This window comes from Alligator mississippiensis, chromosome 2 (assembly GCF_030867095.1).
Source record: "Alligator mississippiensis isolate rAllMis1 chromosome 2, rAllMis1, whole genome shotgun sequence".
NCBI lineage: Eukaryota > Metazoa > Chordata > Crocodylia > Alligatoridae > Alligator > Alligator mississippiensis.
In genome coordinates, this window is record NC_081825.1 from 209,555,788 (window position 1) to 209,568,308 (window position 12,521).

A 12,521-nucleotide genomic window follows, 5' to 3' on the forward strand; every position below is an offset into this window, starting at 1 on the left:
CCTTTCTCAACAAATGTTAATATTTTAAATTATAGGAGGAATAACAGTGTTCTTTATAAGTTTTTCTTACCATTTGTAAATATTCCCTTTAAAAGAAAAAGATCTGGATGAAAGACATCTAGAGATATATATTTTTCCTTTTCACTGTCTGAAAACAAGTTCCATTATTTTTGTTCTCTATTTTTCAGTACATTTCAAGAGGGATGAACTAATATCAACGAGAAAGTCTTTCTGACAACAACAGCAAATTGTAAGTGGTAAGGTAGCTGAGTACAAGGACATGCAGACATCACATTGCAATGCAGTCAAAATATGTTTCAAGTGACTTTCCATGCAGAGTCTAAGGCCAAAAACCACATGTTCTAGTTTGCACAGAGTTCATACAACTAATTACAGCCCCCTCCAAATGCATAACATAGATCCAGACATTTGTCTGGGAAGTGTAAGTCAACATATGCAATCCATGTAATCACTGAAGAAGAAATGATTTATAAAGAAAAATATGAAAACATTTACCCTTGTGAATTAGTACAGATCAATTTACAAGAGAGAAACTATGTGAAACATGGAATAATGTGCCTTTCATAAAAAGTCCAAGATAAATTTGAAATCATAGCTCAAAATAATTTATATATACATAGTATACACAAACTTTTGATTTGGGGCTAAGATTTTTTTTTAAGAATGTGAACGATAAAAAATCTTAAAAATAGACTGAGAAAATTATTGGGGGGAAATATCTAAATATTGACAAATGGGTTTAATTATCTGCAGGAAATTCATTTGATTATGTGGTACAGTATGTATTCATCAGCATGTGACTTCAGTTCTTAAATATGCTAGCCTCAACCACATTTTCAGTTTCTAATTTTAATGTGTTCTCATGCTCATCATTATTGTTAATAGTAGCTTTGTTTAGTATCTCTTTAATTAAATAGGCTCCAAAGACATTTAAAGATTCCAATGCAGATTTAATCCATTGCAACTGTTTTGCTTCTGAGACTTTATATACAACTGATAAAATAAAAATACTCTTCAGAATTATTGTGACATTTTACAAAAACAGTTAGCTTTTTCATCCTGTTAAACAAGATTGTGCAATGGGAATTGAGATTGTATCAAAGATCAAATTACTCACTTATAGTCAACCTTGATTAAATTCACAAAGCTACGCTAATGAAATGTTCAGCTTGAAAATGTAAAGCATGGAAGTTAGGAAAATCAAACCTTAAGTTAAAGAAGGAGTTGAGCTACAGAGGGAGCTGCCACAACTTGAGAGTGTAAATAATAAGGGAAGAAAACGTGGAAAATCCCAGAGGACTTTCATCCTTCAACACAGAACAGATTAGCCAGGAATAGTTTATGGATCAAGAATAAAGGTCAGATTTCCTGCTGTGCAGTCGCCTGTGGCCTGCACAGCAGGAAAACTGGCACTGCACAGGTACAGCAATTTTCTGTTACGTGGCAATGTGTGTGACTACCTGAGAAGAGAATTCAGTCTGGCAGCTATGATGTGAGTTTTGGGAACCATTTGCACTGAAATTTGAAACCACACTGAAGTCACCTGGTTTTGTGCTTTATGACCAATTTGAAATTCAAGCCACATTCACTGACCAGTTCTGGAATCCAGGCCAAGCCCAGAGCAACAGTAGCAAGTTTTCATATCAGAAATAGGCAAAACAGCCTGAGGCAGTAGGAAAGCATAATAAAAATGTAGAAGTGTTTGACTCATAGGAAAGTAGCATATTGAATTTCTGATTTTATAAGAGGTACCCAAGAAATGAAGAAAGAGTTCCATTCACTCGTATTGCAGCCGGTCTCTTTCACTTTCAGTGAAAGGACTCTCTTTGTTTCTTGCCGATGTGCAATAATCTTCACATTTTATCTTCCCTGCTCAAATTAATGATTTTAAACCACAACAATCTGCCTGTCTGTCATAGCTTTAATCAAAAGCCTGAGTCCTTGGCCCTATGATGGCTGCTTTGTGCTGTCAAAGTGGCACAAGTCTTTATCTATCTATCTATCTATCTATCTATCTATCTATCTATCTATCTATCTATCTATCTATCTATCTATCTATCAGTAATGGCAGCTGAGCTGGCCTACTGATGATAGGTAGATAGATAGATGATAGATAGATGCCAGCTCAGCTGCCATTACTGCTGGATTCTACCTTATGCTGAGCAGAGATATCTCTCAGGTCACCCTTTCCCTGATGCAGGGGTCTGGCTAGATCATCTATTCACCCTGAATTCAGGAAAGACTCTTGGGGGTTGTAGTCATTTATGTTCAAATTTGTCTAGAGCACTGGCTGCCCTAAAGCTCAAGAAGGTATAAAGGAGACAAACTACATGAGCAGAGGTAGGATGGACCACAGATGGAGTCTTGCGAATATGAATAGTGTTGAAATCTTCTCTGAAAAATGTTCTTACGATCTCCATCTTCAGTATTTATACTATTATTCATGGACCTAAGCCCAAATGCTTATCTAGAAAACACTATCTTTTCCTATTGCAACAATCTGTATCATCTGGGAAATGCACTTTGTAGCATTTTGCTATGTCATTCTCCTAAAACAGAGCCAGTTTAGTTTTAGAAATAGAAAGTCCTCTTAGCTTATTACCCAGCACATTGTACACTGTGCTCCCAGATTGCCTGGTAATGGCATTTTTCTACATGTGTAATAAAATCGACAGTAGTTTATTTAAAAGTTTATATGCATCAAATGGATATATGTGTAAGATTAAAGACTAGTGATTCTTCTGTCATTTGTAAGAGAATCTGTAAACAGGCTGAGATATTTGTTTTCTTTGGCGAGGTTACCAATTTGAAAAGTATGCCTTTATTTATGGTGTTCATCAGGCTGTGGGCTTGAGTGCTAGGAAGACAACAAGGATTTATTAGATTATTTGATTTTAGTTGCAAAAATGCACATAAACAGTAAGAAACTTATTTGTTAGGGGACAAAAAAAGTCATAAAGTGATGGTGCAGTCTGTTACTAAACAGCACAAGCTTAGGGCCTTATTAGAAAACGTACAACTGAGCTAGATACACAAATGCCAACATGAGATGTTAAAATAGCCTAATAATAGTTCATGTCTAAAGTTGTAACTTATGGGTGGGGTGGGGAACATGCAAATGTAACCCAAGAAATCCTCAAGGGATAGAAATGAATAGTTATAGCTTAAATTAAATTCCCTCTGGACTATGATTTCTTAATCAAGTTCCCACTACAAATGACAGCCAAACCATGGAACGTTCTCCCTTTATAAACTTTTGGAAAAATATTACTGGATTCTTTCAGCACGTGCATATAAATATGGGAAAATGGACGAAAATCAATATATAAATCTTGAAAAAATCTTTAATATGTGTTAACCTATATTGCCTAACACAGACAATAGGTAGTTAAATTATATTGATACAATTATGCCGCTGTTTCCTGAAATACTTCCAACAAATCATATTAAACATACATAGCTATTTTCCAGATTCTAAAAATGACTTTTGATAATTTATTAAAACAAGAAAGTAACATAGGATAACATTTGCTCCTGATCAAGGGCCTTTCCATCTTGTACACCCCACTTAACTATTCTGTTGGTGGTTTAAATCTTGCATAAGCTTTATGTGGGGCCCTCTATTCAGGGGTTGATTTTATTCATGATTTTTATAACACAGTTACTAAGCACAATCTTTGTTCTAAATCTCTGTTCTAAAAGTTAAACCTCAAGAATTACTATTCAAGCACTCACAAATGAAAATCCAAATAGGCTGGTAAGGGAAGCCACGACATTAAAGATGGTAAAAAGTAGGGAGAGATGCACCTTTTATAAGCTAACTGAATTAGGGATGCATGTGCTACTTTATCAGGTGCATCTACATTTTTGCAGACTATTTTTGGAGATTACTGTGGACTATTGACCTTCAAGTGGAATTAAAAACAGTAAAATCAACAGGCAGGATACAGAACAATGGATGGCTCTTTAAACATCCAATAATATACAAAAATAGATTCATCAATCTAAAATCTTCTTAAAATTTCACTCTAACATGGCAAGTTCTATATTGTCCCATAGGCTGGGTACAGACATTCAGGGAGGTTATGGGAGGATGGACAGATTGGGTGGCCATTTTAAACTCTACGGTAAATCAGGATGAGAGGGGCTAGGAGTGGGGTTGGGGTAATTGTGGGGACAAGCAGGATCAGGGGGTCTATGAGGGGGTTCAGGGGTTTTTGGGGGATCAGATGAGGTCTGTAGGGGGATAAGGGGTCAGGCTGCATCTGCAGAAGGTATCAAGAAATTGGGGGAGACGCAAGGTTCATGGGGAGGTTTGGGGGGTGGGTGGGGGATCAGGAGGCAGGCAGCATCCAAAGGCAGGATCAAGGAATTGGGGGGGGGGGGGCAGGTAGAATCTATAAGGGGGATTGGGGTGGTTAAGGGGCAGGTGGGATTTGTGGGAGGGTTCAGGGGGGTAAGTGGACTCTGTGGGAGGAATCAGGGGGAAGGCAGCATCTGCAGGGGGGTTGGTGGGATCCAGGAGGGTTGGGTGGGATCAAGGGGGCTCACAGGGTCCAAGGGGAGGATGGGGCAGTACAATTCTGTAAGGGGGTCTAAATGGGCAAAGACCAATTACAGAATCAAGACTTATGTTACAAGTATGTTGTAGCCTATCTAGACAAATTGGTTTGATTGGAACCATGTTTAAATGCTGTAAAAGTATCCATGAAAGCAAACTAAGGGGGATCATAATCAGTATTTTAGTGGTGTTGTGTAGGGTGGGGTAGTAGGGCAAATATGATTCAACATTTACATCAGTGATTTTGCAGAAAGCATAAAGCCACTGCTGCAAAAATTGTGGATGTGACACAACCTGGTAGAGTGAGAAATGATGAGGACAGCAGTTGGAGCAATCTAGATTTTTTAGTAAACTTGATCTTCACAAGCAAAATGAATTTAATACAGCTAAACTGAAGTTATACACGCAGGAACTAAATTATGGACCAGAAATATGAAATGGGGAAAAGTACTGATTCTGAAAAGGATTTAGGGATCATAATGGATGAGTAACTCAATGTGAACTTCCACTGTGAGGATGTGGCAGGAAGGGCTATGTGATCCTTGGATGTAAAAGGAAGGAACTTCTAAGGTGACTTGTACACTTTGGGCGCATCCAGATGAGCATAGATGTGCCTCTTGCCCCATTTCAAAACCCTTTGAGATGAGCAAGAGGCATGTGTGGGAACAAAAAAATGTTCCCTGCGCTGCAAGTTTGCAGTGCGGTGAGAAAACTAGATCCCTGGATATCCAGGGGCCTAAAAAAATGGAAGTTAAAAAAAGAGGGGCAGGGCATGGTCTGAGGCAACCAGAGGCTGGGTCCTCCACAGAGATGCTCTGGCTGCCAGAGCGTCTCTATGGTTGGCCCTTGCCCTGGTGCTGAACACACAGCCCCAGGCTGCGTGTTCAGCACCAGGGCTCTAGTGCCATGAATAAGGGGTTGGGGGGGCTGGAGGAGGGGAAAGGGGACCATGGGGGGACCCCCACCAGCCCCACCTACTTTCCCCAGCACCCCTACCCCTGCTCTGCCTGGCCCCACCCCCCGCCTGCCCCCTGAGCCCACCCAATCCCTGCTCTACCCCTTCCCCCCCAGCCCCCAAGGCCCGTGCTCCCTGTCCCCCCCCCAGCATCAACAATGTAAAAAACAAAGGAAACAACCCCCCCCCCAGCACTTACCGGCAGTTGTAGCTGCCATCTGTGTCACTGGGGCCCTGCCTGCACAGTGCGGGGCAGGGTGACAGCCCCAGCCCAGACCCTCCTGCTCCCCACTGCCCTGTGCTGCCCAGGAGGGCTCTGCTAGGAGGCCCCAGAGCCCCCCCCAGCCCCTGCTTCTAAGGTAAGTAGAGGCTTTTTTCCCCATTTTTTTCCGGGCTTTTTTGTTTTTTAAAGTGGTGGTGCCTGGAGTTGGGGGGGTAGCCATGGGGGCCTGGGGGTGCAAGTAGGGGGTGGGGTCAGGCAGGGCAGCCATTGGGGGGGCTGGGGAGTGGGGGGGTAGGGCTGGGTGGGGCAGCCATTTGGGGGCTGCAGCAGCTGGCGGGGGATGGGGCCAGGTGGGGCAGAAACTGGGGGTTGGGGTGGGGCATGTGGGCCTTGCAGGGGGGTGGTAGCCCCTGCAGGGGCCATTTGGCCCCTGTTGGGGGGCTGTAGCCCCTGTGGGGGCCATTTGGCTCTTGTTGGGGGGCCATAGCCCCTGTGTGGGGGCCATAGCCCCCTAACAGCCAGTGCTTTAACACTTTAGATATATCAATAAAACATTGCCCAACTTATTGCTGTCTCTTTGTCTCTGTCTTTGTCTCTCTCTCTCTCTCTCTGTGTCTCTGTTTATAGTGGTCTTTTGTTTTACTTGTGGAGAAACATGGATTTTGGGGTATTTTACAGAGTGACTTTAGGATTTTTTTTATCAGGGATTTTTCAGTTTTCCAATAGGGAACACCAGAATTCCTGCTAGGGAGGCCAGTGGCAGTCCCCTGCCTGCTCAGAGCTGGCACCTTGGACACAGCTGGCTGTGGCTGACCTCCTGGCCAAATGGGGCCAGGAGGACATGCTTTGACCGTTCAAATCAGGCCACCACACCCGGAACATCTTCCGGGTGATAGCTGCCCAGATGGCCGGGCAGTGGCACACATGGCAGTAGTGCTGTACAGAGGCCAACCCTGCAGCCACAGCCCACTGGCTGCTGGCCCAGAGGGGCAGATGCCTCTACTGGTTGTGCAGTCCCCATCCAGGTCTGGCAGGTGCACAGCAGGTCACATCTAGGCAGCAGCCCCCACTGCCAGACTGCTGCAGTGGATAGAGGGTGCAGGGAACTCTCAGGGCTGTTTCAACAGTCCAGCTGGCACAAGGGGTAGTGTCCCCAGGTACCAATTGGCTGGGCCTCAGAAGCTCCTGAGAGTGAGTAGCCCTGAGCTACTTGCCAGGGCAGCTTTTTATACTGCTGGGGACAGAACAGGTGCTGGCCCCAGGCTCTGGCTCCCCCTGGCTATAGATCTGGGAGGAGCCAGGTAGGGTTATTTTGCCCCAAGTGGCACAATTTTCTCCACAACAAAGTACATGCCCGAGCATGTGCGCTAAGGCAAAAATCCCCAGCTCAAATTTGCACCACTTCTATTTGAGCTGCTGCAAGCGCACATGCTTGGATGTGTGGACACGCCCTTTGAGGCATATAGATCTGGGGGCTGCATTAAAAAAGGATGTTAAAAATTGGAGATGGTGCAGAGAAATGATTTGAGGACTAGACACAGGGTGCAGGCAGAAGTGCATATCCTCTGGTGCTTCACAGAAAGTGCCATGAGTTAGACCAATCCTCCCAACTCAACAGACATTAGCTGTTGGGTCAGAAGGGTCAGGGATTGAGCTCCAATTTGGAGCTGATATAGGGAGAGAGGCTGCATCTCTGCATCCTCTTTCTCTAGAAGGGCTATGCGCATGGTCAAAGGCATGGAGGATAAGCCATATGAGGAGAGACTCAGAGAACTGGACCTGTTCAGCCTAAGTAGGAGAAGGTTGAGAGGTGACCTGATTGCTGCCTACAAGTACATCAAGGGAGAACACAAAGATCTGGGGAGCAACTCTTTAGGAGGGCACCTCAAGGGAGAACAAGGACAAATGGACATAAGCTTAGAGGGCAAATTCAAGCTAGACGTAAGGAATAACTTTTTCTCCGTAAGGGTGTAGCATGAACTGAACTAATGTAGCTGATGTTAACATAGAGTGTAATAATAGTGAAATATAACCATGTTGGTCTTGTCCTGTAAGCAACTTTAAAACTCCATTTTGTATCCCTCTGCTTGACATAAGTGAATAAACTCTGCATAGCTTTTATGTATGTGTGCGTGTAAAAGGGTGAATGGTGAGAGAATATCATAGAGGTGGGAGAAGAATATTTAACTGTTTATGTAAGCAACAAGGTGCCAAATGTAAGTTACCAGTCAGTAAACTAATTAAAGAATGGCTGAAGAATCCCTTTTAGGTCTAGGGCACAAAGAAGATAACAGGGAGAAGGAATGCACCCATCCTGCCAGATGGGCAGCAAAAATACTCCAAGGCTGAGATAAGCGGAAGACAAAAGAAGAAGAACCACAAAAACAGAAGCTGGGTATGGAAAAACCCCAAAGCACTGAAACAAAGAATGCCAATCCCTATAAAAGGACACTTTGAAAATGCCAAGTTGGGTGAGTCTCTTTCTCTACTGCTGTTTCACCGGAGCACAGATGCATCTGTTCACCCCACTCCAGCTGTTATCTTCCAATATGCTATCTTCAAATCATCATCATCTACTCAATCAGCCCGGGTTGGCCACCCTGTGCTAATATTGAGCAACTGTTGCTGGTAACTATATCTGGTGTATGTGTGGATGGAATGGTTTTGTGTATGTGCATGCCTGTGTGTAATGATGTTTATGATGATTTGTGTGTGTTTGTATGAATGGTGTGTCTGAACCTCTATGTCAAACTCATGTAATCAATAACGCAGCACCTTGCCTTATCCCCCTTTATAAAACCTCGCTTGTAATTTAAGCAATTAGCAATTTAAGTAACAAGGGTCACTAGAATCTGGAACACACTCCCACTATAGGTGGTGCAGTCACCATCATGGGAGGTGTTCAAGAAGAGGCTGGACAGACACCTTGCTGAGCTTGTCTAAGCCCAATAACTTCCTGCACACAGTAGGGGACTGGACTTGATAATCTTACAGGTCCCTTCCAGTTCTACAATTCTATGATTCTAGCCCAACCCCTCTTCCCCATCCCCTTGGTCCCTGGTGCTGTCTCAGGATGGGAGAGGGAAAAGGCAGGGGAGGGAGGTCCATTATGGGGTTTTCCCAGCCTGCACTGGAGTCGGGGGTGGGCAAATTGAAGCCCCAGAACCTCAGGGGGCTACTCCAATTCACCCACCAAATGCCCTAGCACCAGCTGGACAAACCCCAGAACAAGCTCTTTTGCCCCCTTCCCATTCTGAAAACAGTGCTGGGAGCAGGTCTGGGCTGCATCAGACTAACCTTGCTCCCAAGGGGCGGCTTGCTGACCGCCCCATGGATTGCAGGTTCCCGATGTTTTCCTTCTTCAGGCTGGACTGTCCTTGTGGGTGCCACATGGTTTGGTGGTCCATGGCTTCCCCTGCCCTCGTCTTCCCCTCCCCCCAGGCTTTAACTTAGGCTCGTCGTGGGAAGGGGAAGACGAGGGCGGGGGAAGCCGTGGACCACCAAACCATGTGACACCCACAAGGACAGTCCAGCCTGAAGAAGGAGAGCATCGGGAACCTGCAATCCATGGGGCGGCCAGCAGTACACCACAGGTAAGCAATAAACAGGTAAGCAATAAGGGGCCCTTTGGGCATCAGAGCCGGGGGGCAACAAAGGCACCAGTCACAGGGCTCAAGTGCCTATACTAATGCTAGACAAGGTTCCTTGGGTGAATTTGATATCTTTTATTAGACCAACCCAAATGGTTGGAGAATAGTTATTAAGCAAGCTTTTGGGTTCAAAAACCCTTTGTCAGGCTAAGGAAGCTTCAGCAGTTGGTGTGTGCTCTTCCTGGATGGAATGAAAAGTAAACAAGCCAGGGGCTGGGCTGGGCTGGGCTGGGGAGTCAGTTGCCAGGCAGATTGTAATGTATCAAAAATCCAATGTCTATGTTTAGTCCCTGATCTCTAGTATCCAGCAGGTTGATGAAATGGAGCTCATAGGTTCATCTCTGGGAAGTGTTGTGTAAGTTTCCCTTGAGGATCAGGACTGAGAGATTGGAGAGAGAGTGGCCCTCCTGTGAGAAATGTGCCCCCACCGGTAATTGGGTGTTTCTTTCTTTGATGGATTTCCGGTGTGCATTCATTCTAGTGCGCAGTTGTTGTCTGGTCTCTCCTACATATCTTCCATCAGGGCATTTAGTGCATTGGATGAGGTATATTACATTTCTGGAGGTGCAGCTGTAAGATCCTCGGATGCTGATGGCTCTGTCGTGGGGTGTAGTAATAGTGGGGGTGGTGGAGATGTGTTGGCAGGTTTTGCATTTCTTGTCCTGGCACGGTCTGGATCCTTTTGGTGTGTTCTGGGGTCGAGGAAGTTTGCTTCTGGTGATGAGGTTAGAGAGGTTCAGTGCCTGTTTGAAGGCTAGGATGGGTGGCTCTGGGAAGATCTTTTTAAGAATAGGGTCTCTTTCTAATATGGGTTGCAATTTTTTGAGGATTTTCTGTACAGGTTCAAGGGAGGGGTGATAGGTCATAACCAGCGGTGTGCGATTTGTGGGTGTTTTTCTTCTGTACTGCAGCAGTTCTTCACATGGTATCCAGGTGGCTCTTTCAAACGTGCGATCTACCTCTATACTAATGCTAGGAGCACGGGGAGCAAGCAGGATGAACTAGCACTCCTGCTTGCAGAGAACACCTATGACTTAGTAGGGCTAACAGAAACCTGGTGGGATTCTTCCCACGACTGGGTGGTACACATTGAGGGTTATAGGCTGTACAGAAAGGATAGAGTGGGAAAGAGAGGGAGAGGGGTGGCGCTCTATGTCAATGAGCGATATACATCGACCCTTATCAAAATGGAATCAGAGGAGGAGAAAGTAGAAGGATTGTGGGTTAGGTTACATGGAGGGCAAGGAGAAAGGGATTTGGTGGTAGGGGTCTGCTACAGACCCCCACACCAAGGGGAAGAACTAGATTTGGGGCTCCTGAGGCAGCTCTCGGAGACCATAAAAACTAGGGAGGCAGTAGTCATGGGGAACCTAAACTACCCAGACATCTGTTGGGAGACGCAGACAGCAAAGTCCCACCGTTCATGCAGGTTCTTATCCTGTGTACTGGACCTCCATCTGACGCAGGAAGTACATGGTCCCACTAGGGGGAATGCCTTACTGGACCCGGTATTGGCAACGGAGGATGACATGGTAGGAGATCTACAGATCGGTGGTCACCTGAGGGACAGTGATCACCAAATAATATAATTCACCATAAGATGTCGAGTGGGTAAGGTAAATAGTAGGGTGAAAAAAGTGCTAGACTTTAGGAAAGCTGATTTCAATGAACTCAGGCGTTTAGTCAAGGACACACTGAAGAGTAAGAGTTTTAAAGAGTTCAGAGCCCAGGAAGGGTGGCTGTGCCTTAAGGAAATGATCCTTCAAGCACAGAGGGAGACAATCCCAATGCGGGGAAAAAGGGGGAAAGGGGCCAAGAGGCTTCCTTGGCTGACCAGAGAAACCCAGAGCAGCCTATGGACAAAAAGGGGGGCACATAAAAAGTGGAAACGGGAAGAGATTACCAAAGAGAAGTATACCTCCTCTGCTTGCGCTTGTAGGGAGGCAGTTAGACAGGCCAAAGCAACCATGGAGCTGAGGATGGTATCCCAAGTTAAGGATAACAAAAAATTGTTTTTTAGATATACAGGGAGTAAAAGGAAGGCCCAGGGTAGAATAGGACCTCTACTAAATGGACATAAGCAATTGGTGACAGACAGGGGGGACAAGGCTGAACTCCTCAATGAGTTCTTTGCCTCAGTGTTCCTAAGTGAGGGGCAGGACAAGGCTCTCACTGGGATTGTAGAGAGGCAGCAGGAGAGCACCAGACTACCAAGCGCAGACCCTGAGATGGTGCAGAGTCACTTGGAGGACCTGGATGTGTTTAAGTTAGCGGGCCTGGATGAGCTCCATCCGAGGGTACTGAAGGCACTGGCTGACCTCATTGCAGAGCCACTGGTGGGAATATTTGAACACTCATGGTGCACACGCCAGGTCCCGGAGGACTGGAAAAGGGCCAATGTGGTCCCCATTTTCAAGAAGGGGAGGAAGGAGGACCCAGGCAACTATAAGCCAGTCAGTCTCACCTCCATCCTAGGCAAAGTCTTTGAAAAAATTATCAAGGCTTACATTTGCGAGAGACCAGCAGGAAAAATTATGCTGAAGGGAAACCAGCATGGGTTCATAGCAGGTAGATCATGCCTGACTAATCTTGTCTCTTTTTATGACCGGGTTACAAAACACCTGGATGCAGGAGTAGGGGTTGACGTCGTTTACTTAGACTTCAGGAAGGCTTTCGATACAGTATCCCACCCCGTACTGGTGAACAAGTTAAGAGGCTGAGACTTGGATGACTACACAGTCCGGTGGGTGGCGAATTTGCTAGAGGGTCATACCCAGAGAGTCGTAGTGGATGGGTCAGTTTCGACCTGGAAGGGTGTGGGCAGTGGGGTCCCGCAGGGCTCGGTCCTTGGACTGATACTCTTTAATGTCTTCATCAGCGACTTGGACAAGGGAGTGAAGTGTACTTTGTCCAAGTTTGTGGATGACACAAAACTGTGGGGAGAAGTGGACACGCCGGAGGGCAGGGAACAACTACAAGCAAACCTGGACAGGTTGGACATATGGGTGGAAAACAACAGAATTCAATTCAACAAGGAGAAATGCAAAGTGCTGCACCTATGGAGGAAAAATGTCCAGCAAACCTACTGCCTAGGGAATGACCTGCTTGGAG

General features: G+C 45.5%; 1 protein-coding gene across 2 annotated transcripts in view; it reads right to left on the reverse strand.

Moving 5' to 3' along the window:
* BBOX1 (gamma-butyrobetaine hydroxylase 1) overlaps nucleotides 1–12,521 on the reverse strand; it is an 87,762-nt gene that overhangs the window by 12,399 nt on the left and 62,842 nt on the right. The gene's annotated exons all lie outside the window — the stretch shown is intronic.